At 48.7% G+C, this 17,515-nt stretch overlaps 1 protein-coding gene across 1 annotated transcript in view; it reads right to left on the reverse strand.

Annotated features, from left to right (window-relative positions):
* Nucleotides 1-17,515, reverse strand: part of EXOC4 (exocyst complex component 4) — a 504,959-nt gene that overhangs the window by 81,140 nt on the left and 406,304 nt on the right. The window lies entirely within an intron of this gene.

A 17,515-nucleotide genomic window follows, 5' to 3' on the forward strand; every position in this document is an offset into this window, starting at 1 on the left:
TTGCAACAGTTGCATCAAACAGACTTTAAAATGCCAGAGGTCAGTAGGAATTAGCAAAGCGCTCTTCCTTCCTTAGGATTTGTTCTCCATATCTTTGCTGGCTCTCTCCAATGTTGCTTCTCAAAAACTCTTCTGTTCAAAGTTCACCTGGTGACTAGTGCTGCTTCCACATAGCGCCGATTTGCCATGAAGCTTTCGTTGCTGTTGTGAATGCAGAAGTATTTGCAGTGCCAAGGGAGGGCTCCTGGGCAGTTTTGCTGACACTTTCCTTGCCTCAGTCCCCCTACCCCATGAACGCCATTCCCCACCCTGCCAATGGAGGGCTTTGGGGGCTATTTCTTTTTAATCAGTCCTGATAGCTGGCTATAGTGCAATAATGTTACAGTGATCGATTGCAGCAATGTACCAGTTTCCCAGCATTCATTTTTTTTAAAAGCAAGCCTTAGCCTTTTTAGTTGTGACATTATAAAGGAAATATGGCGCCTGCACCATATTTTTTTTTAAAAAATTGTAATCTGCCTTAAGTATCAACAAGAAAGGTGGACTATAAATGAAGTGCACAAATACACAAATGCATGAATAAAAAAAAATCTAGGAAGCCCACACGGAATCAGTATCCTTGATCCAACTTATTTTGATTATTGAATCCTAGCCTGTTTGGCAAAGAACTGGACAGCTTCCGGCACAAAGTAAACTTAAGAGTTGTGGTTTCCTGATAATCTTTTTTTTTTTAATCCCAAGGTATCTCACTGGAAAAGACAACAATGCTAAGAAAAGTGGAAGGCAGTAGGAAAAGAGGAAGACCCAAAATAAGATGGCTGGACTCGATAAAGGAAGCTGCATCCACTAGTCTGCAAGATCTGAGCAGAGCTGTTAACGAGACGATGTTCTGGAGGTCATTCATTCGTTCGTTCGTTCATTCATTCATATCACACACACATTTTCCTTGTGGACAGAGGCATTCTGGTCCTGCCCTCTCTCTGAGCCCTTGACTTCCTACTTCATGACACTCACCAGTGCTGGCAGGATTTCAGCACAAACAGTGAAAAGGAAGACAGCACCTGAGGCAAACCTCTGGAGCAAATCTTGCTTCAGTCTAACGGCCTTCCAGATCCAGCCCAAATTCTGCCACTTGGATTCTTGGGGTCTGCCCCGTTTGGGGTGTTTTTATGCCTCTGATGCTCTATAACACCTGGATTCTGGCTGCAATTTACAGCCCCTTGTCCATGGCTAGTGGCTCGTTGCTGGCACTGAGTGATACACAGCGGACATCCGCTTACCGTCTGTGGTAGCAAAGGCGCATTTGCAGGAAAAGCACAACACATATAGTTTGCAAAGTGCTTGAGAAATGCACCTGGACCAGGGCTCATTTCGAGGGGGAACACGCAGGGATGCAGTTCCGGCAGTTCCCCCAAGAGGTCACATGTCAGGTGGCCCTGGCCACCTGACTCTCGGCTATTTTGGGCCCGTTTCATCCTGGATTGGGGCCGAAACAGCCAGGATTGGGCCTCTGATGGGTGGTGGATCACTCTCCTGCTCAGCAGTGGCCTGATCCTGACCATTTTAGGCCCCTTTCTGGCCATTTTCAGCCCCTTTTGCCATTTTGGGCCCAATTTTGGCCCTGAATGGCCAGGATTGGGTCCAAAACAGCCAGGATAGGTGATGTCAGGGGGTGTGGCATATGCAAATCAGTTATGCTAATGACACACTTCTGGTGATGCTGAGAGGTGTGGCATATGCTAATGAGTTATGCTAATAAGCCATGCTAATGAGTTCCTCCAGCTCTTTTTCTACAAAATGACCCCTGACCTGAACTGTTGAGAAATGCCAATGGACTCTTCAGAGAGCCTGTCAAGTGCTGCAGGGTTTAAACTGACCTGTCATACTCCTCACGCCAGTGGGGTCCAAAGCAAAAGTGGAGACTGCAGGCAGCTGAGGCCCAAATACTAAAACCGCACACCAGAAATCTCCTGATTCTAGGATCCAGTGATGTTGGAAAGCCATCCCAAGCTGCTGCATGCTATGAAGCTCCCGTTTCTGCTGGACTCCTTCAGTTCAGGAGGGAAGACAACTCTGCTACTGGGCTGTAGGTATGCCTGCCACTTTCTGTGGGTTCATTGGCAGTACATTCAGCAGAGACAAAAGGAAATTACTTTGCACAACAATTAAATTGACTTACGGAACTCGCTACCACCAGGCATATCCTTCTTGCCCAATTTTTAATTGTTGTTTTTATCTATGTGCATTTTATTGTCGTGCATTGTGTATTTTAACTTATTCATTCGTTTACAGTCCGCCTCTCTCTTTGAGACACAAGGTGGATTACAGCGCAGGTCAACACGCTCAATGGCTGGGGCATTCAGTGAACAATAAGGATTGCTGACGTTTGAAAACAAGCGGAAGCTTGGTTTTTAACGGTTTGAATGATGTGCTTTGGTTGGGTTTTCATGTTTCTTTTGGTTTTTAATGGTTTTTACGATGTGCTTTTATTATGAATGTTTTCAATTTGTTAGCTGTCTTGGTGACTCTGGTGAGGGCAGAAAGGCAGACTGTAAATTCTGTAAATAAATAAGGCCTGGCGATGGCCGCTATCACACTTGGCTTTTTAGAAAAGGATTAGAGAAGTAGATGGGAAAACAGGCCTATTGCTGAAGATTAACCAGGATAGCTGAAAACGGCACCTTCACGTGCAGAAGCATAGCCCTGACACCAGGTGACACCGAGAATGCAACAGGATGGGGAGCAGGGCAGGGGTTAGCTTGTAAGCATCTCCACACAACACAGTGCTCATTTTATTACAGAAATGTTTCAGTGCCATCTTTTCTATGCTCAAAGCAGCTAATGAGATTTTAAAAACAAAAATCCATTAAAAATAACTTGCAGAAAAAGAATGCTGGCCTAGATGGATGTTGGGACTGGGCCGAAAAGGCAGCTCTTAGACGATGCCATAACTGCCTTTGGGACAGGCCAAGAGTACATAAAGAACCACACAGGAGTTCCAGGAAAGCCTTTCGATAGGTTTGGCCTTTCCCTTCCTGATTTATATGTGCTACCAAAGCAGATGGCTCCCCGCCGATCTTGCTCTACAGAACGCCCAGGCAGTTGTAGTTTTCACAGAGTAAGCATTTCAATTCTGTCTTGGGCTCATACATTATTTCCCCCACGCTAACGACAGTTAAGTTACTGTCCTGTGAAAAAACCCATTTAGCTCGAGTGGCGCTGGCTGCAAAGAAGGAAATGAAGGGCACTGGGGAAGCCTAAGCTGGCACCAGGAGAGCGTGGGCACAGCCATCCGCAGACTGCTCATCCATTACCCAATCAGCGCCATTTCCAGTCCCAGCGGGGTCCAGCCGGGGTCCTGCTGGGAAACAGAAATTAACTTGGAATGGAGGTAATTCATCTTCAGACGCCAGGCGGGGAAGGGGAGGCAGCAGCAGCCTGGGCTCACAAGAGAGCTGCTCACTGGAAACCATGGAGGCCTTCTTGACTGGGGCTCCACCCTTGTTTCGTTCTTCTGTGCTCAAAACAGAGCAAGTTCCTAAGGGGGAAAGGGCTGCCTGCTAGTCTAGGCCGTTTAAGGCGGATTAGCACCCCAGCCCCCGTCAAGAACCTGAATCATGGAACCTCCCGCCACGTGACCCGCACAAATCAGCCAGAACACAAACCGAGCGGACTGAGGAAATATTGGTAAGACACCTCCAGCCCACTGTGGCAGTGATCAGTTTTGAGAGTGACTAACAATGGAGAACCCCTTTCCAAGGGTCTCTCATTGCTGCTGCCAGCCGTCCTTTTTGCTGGCTGCCTGGATAGTTCCTGCAGCAAGAGAGGAACAAGGAAGTGGCCGTAGAAATCCAGCACCAACATTTCATTATCACGGCTATATCTAGCAGTCAGAGTGGCTGCCTTCAGTGCCATGAAGCCAGGCCACCCCAGGCAAGGTGTATGCCACAAAACATGGCACTGTAAATGCTAAACTGAAAGGAAAAGGCGGGGGGGGGGGACACTAAAAATGGCCTTAGGGGAGATGAATATGTCCCAGGAGGCACAGATTGTTGAGGACAGCTGAGAGTCGGCTAAAAGGAAAAATGAGGGAGGCGAGGAAAACCAGCCGGCTGAAGCACCTGAGAGTTCAGAGAATGCTTGAAGGCGAGTTTTGGTTGGAGCGCCTGGGATGGGATTTCCAAACTGACGGCCTTTCTTTGGAGTATGTGCCAATCCCTGACTTGTATTATAGCTAAAAGTAAAGCAGCTGGTTTGTGCCAGACAGGAAAAGAGTAAAACGTGTTGACCCACAGGCGAGAAAAAGGTTTCTACATATTCTGTGAATCCCAAAGGAATGCAGAAAATGATGACTTCATAAATTAACCAAAAGAAAAAAAAATAGCCCAAAATGACCTATTGAGCATGCTCTCGGAAATACTGAATATTGAGAGCAGTAGCTCATGGAAGGTGAGGAGGGGGACAGAGAAGGATGAGGAAATCGCTCTGCTCAAGCCCTCAGAGCGTACAGCATTCCCCAGCAGGAGATTTGGGTGAGGGGGAAATTTCCCAATAATTACTTTCTGCTGCAATTCCTCAGAAGCCCTCAGTTTATCAATATATCTAATACCAACCACGGCACAGACAGTATGATTGACCGGGCCGCAAAATGGAGCGAGGGACAGACCAGGGGGAATACTTCCCTACAAACCTGAAGGAAGTCCCACAGTTTTAAAAAAAAATTCTCAAATTAAAAAAAAAACATACTTTGGGGGATTATAACTCTCCGAAATAACAGAAACAATGCCTGTACCATTAGAAAGGAGAGCAGCAGCGCACTAAGTGGTCAAAACAGCCCCCCACTTTCGTATTCCCTCATGGAGGAGAACGTGCCAGCGAGTAGGGTTTCCGTTCCCCTGGTGGGGGTGGGATATGTCCCACTCTCACCCTCCGCCCCCTGCCAACACTCGCCTGACATGCTCTCGGGGCAGTGCAATGACGGCACTCCTGCTTGGGGCCCAAACTGGCCTGGTGCAAAGTGCATGCGCACTCCTGGGCCTGTGCAATGATGTCACTTCCTGGAAGTGGTGTTGTCGCACCACCCTGGGAGTAGAGTTGCCAGCCCCCAGGTAGTGGCTGGAGATCTCCCGGAATTACAACTGGTCTCCAGGCCACAGAGATCAGTTGCCCTGGAGAAAATGGCTACTTTGGGGGGTGGACTCTATGGAATTATGCCATGCCAAGGTCCTTTCCCTCCCCAAACCCCACTTTCTCCAGGTTTCTCCAGGTTTCACCCCCTAGATCTCCAGGAATTTCCCAACTTGGAGCTGGCAACCCTATCTGGGAGTGAATACGTGCAAGGAGGAAGAATAAGGTGAGTGCAACCTTATCAGGAACAGGCCCAGTGGTGCCTACCAAAAACTCAATGCTCACAACTCAGCCTGGCCCAAAGCGGGCCATCGTGCAATTCAGCCTGGCCCTGCCCAGCACTGACTACTGCACAACTGGTACAGCCACTGTGCTGCCTGGCCCACCACTACACAGTCCAGTCAGACTTTTCCTGGAGAGAGGCTATCAGGTGTAGGGAAGAAGGGAAGACAGGGAGGCAGAGGTAGGCATATGGGTCTGCTTACGCTAACAGTGTACATTAAGTAATCCAGAGGAGCTAATTTGGTTTGGGAGGGGAGAAGGTTACCAACTCTTATTTCCCTTTGCTATTCCTCGCGGCTCCCCTGCCTGTCATCCCTATCCCTCTCTTCTACCACAAGAAGTTGCTAGGTTCTTCCAAAGAAGTGCGTAAGGAAGTGGCCGGAGACACAGAGTTGACGGGAAGGGCGCTCTCCACGGGCAGCCTGTCCCAGCTGCCTGGATTAATGGCATACACAGCCACCCAGAGGTTTCGAATAATGAGCTTGTCAACGGACTCTTGCGTGAAGCCGCTTGAAGATTCCAGATGACATATTCAAAGGCTCCTTCTGTACCCCTTCAAGATCTCCAGTGCCTGCATCTCGGTCCATCTGGCTGACCTTTTCTTAACTTGCTTTATCATCACGGTCACTTATTAAGGCCAGATTACTATTTGTACTGGATAGATATTTTGTCCTTCCCCAAATGTCATCAAGAGCTGGGGCAGCTGGCCGTAAGGAACACCAAATACAGCACACATTGCCGGGGGTTCTGGGGTCTCCGTGGCCTTATTGTAGAGCAGGGTATACATCTGTGAGTACAAAATCTAATATTTGAAGATCTTAGGATCCAGTTGCATCAAGGGGGAGGGGTGGTATATAACCCCTTTGTGCATGTCGAAAATGCCCCCCAAATGCCAGGAAATTCTGCTAACGGCTCTTGGCTGATCTCTGCTAGGGCTTTGGCTCAAAAGAGACTTAGGATCGTGTGCCTTTGAAGAGAAACAAGTTTTTCCATGATCCGTGAGAGGAAGGCAAGAATACAGCTAAAGAGACCGCACATTGGGGTTGACATGTGAGCTGTTAACCATACTGGGGGGACTGGAGTGCCCCTCCTCATCTCATGGGTACCCCCTTTTAAAATGTTCTTGCTACACCTGTGAATGGCACAACAGAGAACTTTCAGAGCCATTTCGCTATCTGGTTCTACCTGCGAGTGGACTCCTTGCAATAACAGCCAGAACCAAAGAACTCCAAAAGCTTATGGGTTAAAAAAATTGCTTATTTGTTTCTGTACTTCATTTATACCCTGACTTTCTCCCCAGCAGGGACTTGAATTGGTTTATGTTTTTCTCCCTTCTTACAATTTTTCTCCACAACGACCCTGTGAGTTGAGTTAGGCTGAGAGAGTGTGACTAACCCAAGGTCACCCAATAGGCTTCCGTGGCAGAGTGGCAATTAGAAACTGGGTCTCTCAGATCACAGTCCAACACTCTAACCTAGGGGTCTCCGACCTTTTAAAAAAAATTTAAATTTAATTTAAGATTAAACATCTTACAATAAACAAATATGCAGCTTCAAAATGCGATTACTACATTATATACAATTATCAGGTTAGTCAAAAGCAAATTGTTCTATCTTTATACCAGTTTTTATAAACATTTATAAACATTTATACCAGTTTTTATAAACATTTAGCGGACCCGTGGCGGAGTGGTAAGCTGCAGTATTGCAGCCCAAGCTCTGCTCACGACCTGAGTTCGATCCTGGCGGAAGCCGGGTTCAGGTAGCTGGCTCAAGGTTGACTCAGCCTTCCATCCTTCCAAGGTCGGTAAAATGAGTACCCAGTTTCCTGGGAGTAAAGTGTAGATGACTGGGGAAGGCAATGGCAAACCACCCATAACAAAAGTCTGCCAAGAAAACATCATGATGCAACGTCCTCCCCATGGGTCAGTAGTGACTCGGTGCTTGCACAGGGGACTACCTTTACCTTTTTTTAGCACTGTGAGGCTAAAGCAGCTTCCTTTTGTTAGGAAAAAATGACTATTTCGATTTTAACTTTACTTTGTAACCTTTAAGATTCTAATTCTAGAAATTTTTGATATAGTGTTACTTTTGAATGTGAATCTTTTGTTAGGGATGAAATGTCTCCGACCTTTTTGAGCCCACGGGCACTATTGGTATTTTGAGAGGGGCTGGTAGCCACCGTCTCAAAATGGCTTCCGCAGGAGGCGGAGCCAAGCCTCAAATGGCTTCTGTGAGAGATGAAGACACACACAATACTCCCCCCCTCATTTCACAAAAGAATCACAGAAGGGGAATAAAAAAAGAAGTGAAGGAAAGCCCAGGTGCAAGGAAGAGAGAAAGAGAAGAGGGGACAACAAGAAGAAAGGCCGAGAGGGGGAATGGAAACATAAGCCTGGGTGCTTACCGGTCATTTTTGTTCCTCCAGTGGCTGAGGCTGCTGTTGCAGCCAATGAAACCCTTCCATTTGAATGAAGGCCGCCAATAATCAGCCCTGCTTACAACGACCCTGCCCACTCTTTGGAAAGTGTGGTGGCGGCCAGGGAAAGTACCCGTGCGTATATTAGCACTTATGGGTGCCACACTGGAGGGACCTGCTCTAACGAGTACCCCACAATAACTCATTAGAATCCAAAGAAGACTGGGGAAGGTCCCTCAGTGGAACAGGCTTCCTCGAGAGGTGGTGGGCTCTCCTTCTTTGTGTTTAAACAGAGGCTAGATGGCCGTCAGACAGCAATGCTGATTCTGTGAACTCAGGCAGATCATTCATGAGTTCAGGAAAGATTTCATCAGTGCTTAGTTCTCGTGGCCCCTTCTTACATGCCCAGGGTAATGCCGATCGCCACCTTGGGGTCAGGTAGCAATTTTCCCCAGGCCAGTTTGGCTAGGGATCCTGACAGTGTTTTGCCATCTCCTGGGCACGGAGCGGGGGTCACTGAGGGTGCGCGTGAGTGGGAGGTAGTTGTTAACTTCCTGCATTGTGCAGGGGGGGTGGACTAGATGACCCTGGAGGTCCCTTCCAACCCTATGATTCTATGAAGGCTTCCAGCGACTCAGAGCTGTTAGTACTCAACTCTAAAAGAGAAACTGGACTTGGGGTCTGGGAGATATCAAGGTGAGGGCAGAGCCCGTGCACAACCACTGAATTTGGCAGAGAGGAAGGAAATGCAGAGAAACAAACCCGACTTAAAGCAAGAGTTACCTAATAAACTAGAGGGGGAAGCCATGTGAGCAGTAATGACGCCCCCCCCCATAAGAGTCCACGGCTTTGGTCTCAGAGCCTCTGCTGATCACAACTCAAGCTTACGCCGCACCAATGAACGTCCCCCTAGCGCCTTTCTGTTTCTGCGGAAATTCACACAGGCATGCAGGCAGCGGATGCCCACCGCAGAACCCGGGAACGGACTGGTCCATCACTTGACCAAAGGCAATCTCCCTGCCTCCATTTTCCTGAAGAAGGAGATGCTTAGCCGCTGCGTCCTTTGAGCGGGGGCTTACAAAAACTAAGCACCAGAACACATTCGCGGTGCAGCCTAGATGCAGTAATGAAGGACTTCGAGCTGCCGCTGTTCACAAGAAGGAAAGGCCACCTTTGGCCTTGTTCTTTGTTCCCTACAACAGTAACTCTCTAGATGGGCTTAAAGGTAACAGAATAACGGCGTGCTGTCAAGTCACAGCGGACTCATGGCCACCCCACGACCAGGGCGCTTTTCAGGAATGAGAGAGGTGGAAGGGGTTTGCCATTGCCTGCTTCCACAGAGCAACCCCGGCCTTCCTTGGGGGTGGTCTTCCATCCAAGTACTGACCACAACCAACTCTGCTTAAAGTTCAAGCTCTGGGCTAGCCTGAGCTATCGAGTGGCTGCAAAAAACAAAGCAAAACTTTAATATGCCTGGTGGGGTGGGGTGGGGGGAACCCTGCCGCTCAACAATTAACTCATTAAGCTCCGGGCAGCAATCGGGCGGGTGGGGCTTACTGCAAGCTCTGGACAGCATTGGTGCCCCAGGCTTGGTGGTCTGGGGATGAGGATACTGGAGCTTCCTCGTCCCCTGCTCCCTGAGCCCTGGCGGAATCATCTCTCCATCTGTCAACTAAGCTGGTTGCTGTATTTAAAAAGAGAAAAATCAAGAGCTGCTGTTGCTTTGCCGAGCTCATGCTGCAATGATCAGGTTGTCTCTAAGGTGTCACACAGTATTATGCATCTTCAAAGCGCCATTCACACACGGTGCAGCATAGGTGCGTGGCGTGGGTGGGCGCTCTTTTTCAAACCAAAAGGGTGTTCTCTTTCAGCCAAGCAAAATCAGAGGCAACATTTTAATTGGCAGGCTTCAAATTCTTTGGGATGCAATTTAGCAGCAAACGGCTAGAAATTAATAGTCAGATCACAGCGTTTGTGTGGCTTCACCCTTCTTTTCTCCGAGTGGCAAAATCCTCTCCTTCAAAACTCATTGCTCTTTCAAATACTCCCCAGACAGAATTGCCAGGAAGAAGGGGGGTTCCTTCGAGAAGATAACTTCTTTAGCTTTCCGTTTGAGAAGCGATTAATCTGGCTTTTGTCTCTGCAAGAGTTTGATGTCACATTTCACATTATGCTCTTTTAAAAAATCAGGTATAATTATGTGCATTAAGAGGAGGGAGGAAATCAGGAACTAAATAGCAGCAGGTGCTTTGCAACTTGTAGAGTCTAGAAGCGGCTATTCTGCTTCCCGTCTGCTCTCCACCTACAGTTACTTTCCACTCTCAGTCGATGCAGTTATTAAAAATGGAATCAAATATTAACCCTTGTCATGCCACACGGGGATCACTCCCTCAAGCACCTGGAAGAAGGACACTGGAGTAATGCTGGCAGCTCCAAATTTTGAAACGTTTCAAGATGCCGAAATTTCAGTGGGGAAATGCCCACAGATTAATATAGGAACCAGTTCACATCCTGCTTGTTTTAGGTGTGGACTTAAGAAGTTTCAAGAGTATACTTGGAAACACAGAAAATTATTTAGGAAGAGAGAATGTAAACTGACGTGGGGTATGGAACGGGCCTTCCAGTTTTTGCCTCCCTTCCCCCAACTCCCACTCCATCTGAAGCCCGCCTAAGATTTATGGGTTTTGTTCTTCGTTATTCTCCAAGAACCTCGATCTGAGACAAACTGCACAACTGCCAAGGAAATCCATACCTGACCCATTTCTTCCCTGAGAAGCCAGCATGGGGTTTCAATTTTATCCCAGGGGGCACAATGGTCACAGGGACCAACTGCTATTGGGATCAGATGGGAGATGGATATATCAATGACAAGTTAAGTCTCAGAGTTCCGGAAGCTAGCAGGTTGATAAAGGTGGGCTCATGAATACCTCCCTGTACTATCAGAGACTGCCCTGACCGAGGTAGCCCAGGTGTCATGGCCCAGCCTGGGCTCAGTGAGAGCGAGGACTCCTCCTCAGGAGGAGAGGGGCTTCGTGTAGCCAGCCAGGACTCCTCAGGAGAAGAGGAGCTCCACGCAGCCGGCCCTGACTCAGCAGAGGCTGGTAATCAGGAGCCACAGCTGCTGGCTAATCGGAGCCTACAGCCAGCAGCTGAAGCAGAGCCATCAGTACTCTCCAGCCCCAGCACCACAGGGGAAGCTCAGTCAGGGACTGCCAGCACCACAGGGGAAGCCCAGCCAGAGGCTTCCACCCCCCCAGGTTCACCCACACCCAGAGAACGCCGCAGACAGCGCCAGAGACTGGAGCTGCAGGAGAGACGGCGCAGTGCTCGTCTCCTGAGCCGACGCCAGCTGCTGGAGAGTGATGATGAGTAGCTTCAGGATGGAGCCCCAGCAGCTGGCTGAAAACCATGCCTGGCTATAAAAGCCAGTCAGGAGCAACAGCCAGGCGTGGAAGCAATGTGTCTGCTGTCTGCAACTACTCTGTGCACCTTGCCCGTGCCTACTGTTGGATCTGACACTACTGGTAACTGACCTTGGACTGTACCTGACCTTGCACTTGGACTCTGGATTCACTTCTGGCACTAGCTTGTGCTCTGACCACTGCTTTGACTTGGCTTTTGGCTCCTGAGACTCCCTCTGGACTTGGTACCGAGGTTTGGACCTGCACCACCCTGCTTGGGCTGGCCCAGCCCGTGACACCAGGTGAGCCTGATCTCATCTGATCTCAGAAACTAAGCAGAGTTGGCCTTGGTTAGTAACTGGACGGGAGACCCCCTGTGAAGACCAAGGTTGTAAAGGCAGGCAACAGGAAACCACCTCTGTTAGTCTCTTGCCATAAAAAACCCACCGGGGGGCACTTAAGTCAGCTATGACTTGAGGGCACTTGCCACCACCATCAGTGACTAGTCCTTGAGGAGACAGCGTCCCAGGCTAGCTACCCTGATGCAGGAGAACTACTCTTTTGTTCCCTGAAGCTGCACGTTCCCGTCTCTAGCATTGGCCACTGCAGTTTTAAACAGCCTAACCAGAAACAGAAAGTCACTTTTAATCAAGCGGGAGCAGTTCCCAGCCAAATGGCTCCTGGATGGGGACGTGGGGCGAGAACAGGCGCACAGATCGGGCCGAAGAGGTAAAAATGAAGATTTATGAGCATGATATTTGCCTCGTGAAGGCAAGCTTGTCCCGGCTGTTGGGCTAATTAAAATAATCCATCACGCAGTTCAAGTTCGAGGCCAGGTCAAATGGAAAGCTGGGTATAATGTCAGGAGGTGCCGATGGAAAAACCTAGATATGTATCTGTCTGTGTTTGTGTAAAAAAAACAAAACCCACCAGATTGCGAGACTGTTTTAGTGCTTTTACTGGTCTAGTGGCCATTCTATGAATTATGCTCCCTGACCAGCGGTCCAGCTCGCAGTGAAGCAACATAGCTAATGCACAGAAGTGCTCCTTTCTGCTTAGTGCCTTCATTTGGGGTCCAGGGAGGGTCTGGAAACCTTGACACACGCACTCTCCAAGTTTTAGGACACTGTGCCCAGTAGGGAAAGCCAGGTGAGCAGGGGAGTGGGCTACCATCAATGTCATGAAATGTATCCGATGCGTAGCCGTGTTGGTCTGTGGTAGAAGAGCAAGAGTCATGTCCGGTAGCACCATAAAGACCAACAAGATTTCCAGGATACCATCTTTCGAGAGTCAAAGCTCCCTTCATCGGATACAAGTACGAAGTGTATCGAGATACGCAACAGGCAATCATGTTGTGTTTTGTTTTCATTTTGGAGACTCATAAAATATGGCTCAAGAGAGCGAATGAAAAAGGCCTAAGCGCCAGCCTTCTCAAAGACTCAGGGAGGGCATCGGGCCAGGTGAGCTGGCATTGCTGCTGTTTCTTGGGGGCACTGTCCTTGCAGAAGTACAGAAGCACATTTAGGCAATGAATACTACTGGAGGGAGGAGAAAATCACATCCAGTCCGCTGACCAGCATGCAAACAGTTCCTTTTTGCACCGCAGCTGATCGGCAATCCTGTTAGAGACTGGGGCAGGACAGCCCCATTGACCCAGGAGAGCGGCTTGTCTTGCCTTTTGTGGGGTCTGGGGATTATCCAGTGGCAGTCCAAGTCTCTGCCTGGCATGTGCCACCTACCCTATTACTCCTAACCATCAGAGGGGCTTTCACTCCTCCTCTCTCGTTCCCTCTACCACTCCTTAGCCTTTGCAAGAATTGCCAGTGGGGAGGGTCAAGAAGATTCCCTGCTCCTTTGTGTTGGCTTGCCCCTCTGAGGACCTGCCTTATGCCCAGTCTCCTGCTGCCCAATGCCTGGTTACCGCAGGGACTGCTTGCTGCACTTGAGCACCGCTGGGGAATCAGCTAATTGCCAACAGACCGACCCCTTCCTGTGGTGCCCTTTTTCAATAGCGTGGCTGAGCAGGGAAGTCTATGTGGGGCAGAGAACAGCTGCCAGCATTTAAGAATTAAAAAAGCGTTTATTAAAGAAAAGAGAAAAATGTTCACACTCATACTTTTAAACACAGCACAAAAGAAATGAGTAAAAATGCAGTTCCTCTGCCCCTCACTCTGTGCATGTCCTAGTTAGATCTTCTCCTAAAGCAGGCTCGCTAACAGAGGGATCCAGTTTATTGAGAAGTCCCCATGCCGTGCAGTCCTGGTTCAGGCTCCGCGTGGCCAACGGCCACATGTAGAAGCCGTTGTCTGAGCACCTTCAGCCTCCAGATGAAATCAGACCAAAAGAGACCCCCCTCCCTGTGCCAGATTCTATCATCTCACTTTGCACACTCACTGGGCAGGCCAGAGGGGCTTTCCTTGAAGGCTCCAGGAAGAATCCTCTCTGGCATTTTAAGTCCTTCAGATTTCTTCCCCCACCCACCCGGAAGGATCAGCTTTCAGCAGAAAAATCTTAACTGGCCACCTCTTTATCTTCCACCAAATGGGGCATCTTATAAAGGCCACCAAAGTAGTGGCCATCGCTACATCCTGAAAAACGTAATTTGGAAGCCAGTTGCTGTTTAAGGGAATTGCTTCTTCTTGCCTACCTTGAATCTACTGCACACCCGTTTTATTGGATGCCTTTGAAAGTTCCTGAGGGTGGAATTAGGCACAGCAGCCATCTCTGGGTTGCCAAGTTGTGCTTTCTCCCTTCTTCCCAGCCAGAAGTACTTAAGGAGAGGCAGCAAGGAAGTGGAAGAAATGTCTTTGCACATTCTGCTAGCACCACTCCATGTTACTTGCTGCCCTTGGCAGCGGGGAGGAAGTGGGAAGACGCGTGGCCTGCTTTGCTTTTGGCTGCAGCTTCATGACCATCAATTGTCACTCCGACATGAGATGCAACGTGCAGTATTTGAGCCAGAGTGAGAGCTGCACCACACTCAGGTAGGGCTGTCAGTCCCCCGCTGGGGGCGGGAGATCCACCACTCCATCCTCCACCTCTGCTTACCTGTCTGGCGGAGGTGGGGGGGAACACACCTCCCAGGGTGACAGGGACAGTGCCTCTCAGGGTGCACACCTGTGCTCTACAGTGGCCTGATTCGGGCCCAAATCGGCCCGGGATCAGGCCCGAATCAGCCTGCATTGGGGCGTTGCGGAGCACAGCAGTGCTCCCGTGCTCCGCAGTGGCCCAATCTGGGTCAAATCGGCTGGCCCCCTACTGATCGTAGGGGCTCACAGAACATACACCAGTCCCATTATCATCTGTTTATGAACCACACGACCCACCCACTGCCCTGCTGCTCTATCTTGGCTGAATAATAAATAAACCCCGTAGAAACCAACTCAATAAATTTAACTATGGATAGAAGAAGACAGTTAATGCTGTTAGCAAGCATGGCTGATTTTAAACGAATTACTTCTACACCAGTAATGTTGTTAGATGCACTGGGATCCAAAGTGGGTGGAAATATAAAAATAAAACCTGCATTCCTTGACTAGTCATCTTGACAATGGCTTGACATAGGCCGACCCTGGCCTCAGTTGAACTCCCCATAGAACAATGTCCAGAAACAAAAAGGCTGTGTGCATGTGTTTCCACACGCGTGTGCAAATGGATGGGTGTTCGAGCAAACATGCGGAGAAATCTGAAAATGGCTAGGCTGCAGCAAAGCATCCTTTATTGCTCAGAATCCCCGTTCCTGTCTCAAAGGTCACGCTCTTCCATGAGAAGGAAGAAACGCCCAATTGATTGGCAAGGACTTGCAACCAAATGGTTTCTGGTTACGGCTGCAAATGGACCTGAAAGAACACTCGTTTGCTTGTGGCACGAAATGACAAAACTTGCTTGGCAGCAAGCGGCGGCCGTTTGAACGTCACCAGCACCCATCTGATTAATGTACGCTAATTTGACAAGATGAGAACAGTATGCGGGGCCGGGGGCTTGTAACAATGTTTTCTTGGGAGAGCCACAAGTGATCTCCCCCAGCAGCGACAGAGACAGCCAGCCCAGCAACGGGCTCATTATCTCGAGCAAATCATTATGGAAGAAGCAGCTGGACAGGCGGGCTTCTGAATGAGCTCTGCTAGACCGGCCCCCGTCACGGCGCCTGTGTCAAAAACACCTTCTATCACGACTGACGATTCCCCGAGGAAGACTTCTCTCAGGGGTGACTGGAAATCAAACCTGGGTTAACCAGCCTCGGGGGGCTCTTAATGGAGGAGATGCCAAGCAACTGTGTCAAGACTCTGTCTGCTATCCCAAGTATCAGAAAATACCATGGCTGATCCTCGTCTACTACAGTTCTGGATCTCATGTAGTTGGCTGTGGCAGGAACTCACGTGGGACTTCAGTGGCTATGCGTGGATGACCACAAGAGCTTTGGTACGGAGGACAGATCCCTTGGGAAGGTGGTAGCTTGAACCAGGTCTGGTGCATAACTACCCTGGGGAAAAGGCCACTGTGGAAGGGGCCCGGCAGCCGTCCCGAATCCCATCGCACCCGTCAAGGAGCCCCTCCTGACTGCTGCTAGTTTCCGCAGCTACCAGCATGATACCAAAGTCCACCCCCTCACCCATCCCCACAAAAACTAAAAACTTATTCCAAGATTCTCAGGGTGCCAAATATAGATTTCCAGGCTCAATATTTAAGCCACGAAGACTACACACAGCTCTAACGACTCTGCCTTTTTCTGGAACATGTGACAATTTTCACAGAAGAATAATTGATTGGACAAGTAAAAGGAAGAGAAGTAGAATCCTTATGAAGGATGCGGTACCGCATATTTTCTTAGAGAATCTGAACACAGCTTAAGGATGATATAGCTAGGTAGTCTTGAATGAAGCCCGATTTTTCCCCATTTCCCCATTGTCTGTTTAAATACATTTTATTTCCCCCCTGCAACCTCTTTGGAAACCTGATTTGCTATCATGTCCTCAAGGTGACCATTCCCCTTTGCAGTCTCGCAACAGAAGGCCTTCCGTAACCAGCACAGTGAAAAATTCCTAGAGCAACTGAAAGAAAAATCTCCCGTTTGATGGACGGGTTGCGGTCAAGACTGACTCTCATTATCTGCTGTATTGCTACAGACACAGTTGCTGGAAAAATAAATTGGCAGAGTTTTTCTTGAACTACTACTTTTCTATACTGTAAGCCAATTTTTTTTTTAAAAAAATGCCTGCTAGGAAATCAAAATGCCAAACGTTCGTACCTTAGCTCTGTTTATACTGTCAATTGCTGCAGCAAGCGGTAATAAATTAAAAGGTCAATCAATATACTGTAAATTGTGAAGGGAAATGGTGAGGAATGGGATGTGGTACCCACTGATCATACGCCAGCTGCTTAAAGTAGAGAAAAAGCAATAGCACGTAAAAATGAACGTAAGAACAAAAGAAGAGCCCTGCTGGGTCGGAACACTGGCCCATTTAGTTCAGCATCCTGTCTCATATAGTGGCCAAGCAGTTACTCCGGAGGGCCAACAACGGGGCATGGAGGCCGAGGTTTTCCCCTGATGTTCAGAAGATGTTTACTGCCTCTGAACGTGGAGGTCCCCTTTAATCACCCTGGCTAGTAGCTGCTAAGACTCCTCCGTGATTCTGTCTAATCCCCTTTTAAAGTTGGCTGTGCCCATCACATCGCTACCTCCTCTGACAGTGAATTCCAGATCTTGCTCACTTATGTAAATGGGGCTAGCCTTGCTTACTGTAACAAGAGGGATTTATCATCTCAGGTACATTTTGGCCTGTGGAGAGAGCCCTCAAGTCATAGTAGACTTATGGCAACCCCTGGTGGGGTTTTCATGGCAAGAGACTAACAGAGGTGGTTTGCCATTGCCTGCCTCTGCAGCCCTGATCTTTGTTGGAGGTCTCCCATCCAATTATTAACCAAGGCTGACCCTGCTTAACTTCTGAGATCTACCAAAAGCAGGCTTGCCTGAGCTATCCAGGTCAGGGCACATTTTGGCCTACAGAACCCTATAAGAAAAGGACTTCTTCACGTCCCATTGTGATGCCTGTGGTTAGCCAAAAGCTCTATTATATTATCATCCATGTATCCACTGTCCACTTTTGCTGCCCCACTGTCTATGAGATCTGCTGATTTTATTGTTTTATGATTTTAACGGTTATTTATTGTTTTTGAAACTGTTGTTTTATGAGCCCTGAGCCCACCTGTGGGGAGGGCGGGCTATAAATCCAACAAATAACAAAATAAAATAAACGTCTCATTGTGATGCTTGTGGCCAGCCAAAA

This window comes from Eublepharis macularius, chromosome 9 (assembly GCF_028583425.1).
Source record: "Eublepharis macularius isolate TG4126 chromosome 9, MPM_Emac_v1.0, whole genome shotgun sequence".
In the NCBI taxonomy this organism is placed as follows: Eukaryota; Metazoa; Chordata; class Lepidosauria; order Squamata; family Eublepharidae; genus Eublepharis; species Eublepharis macularius.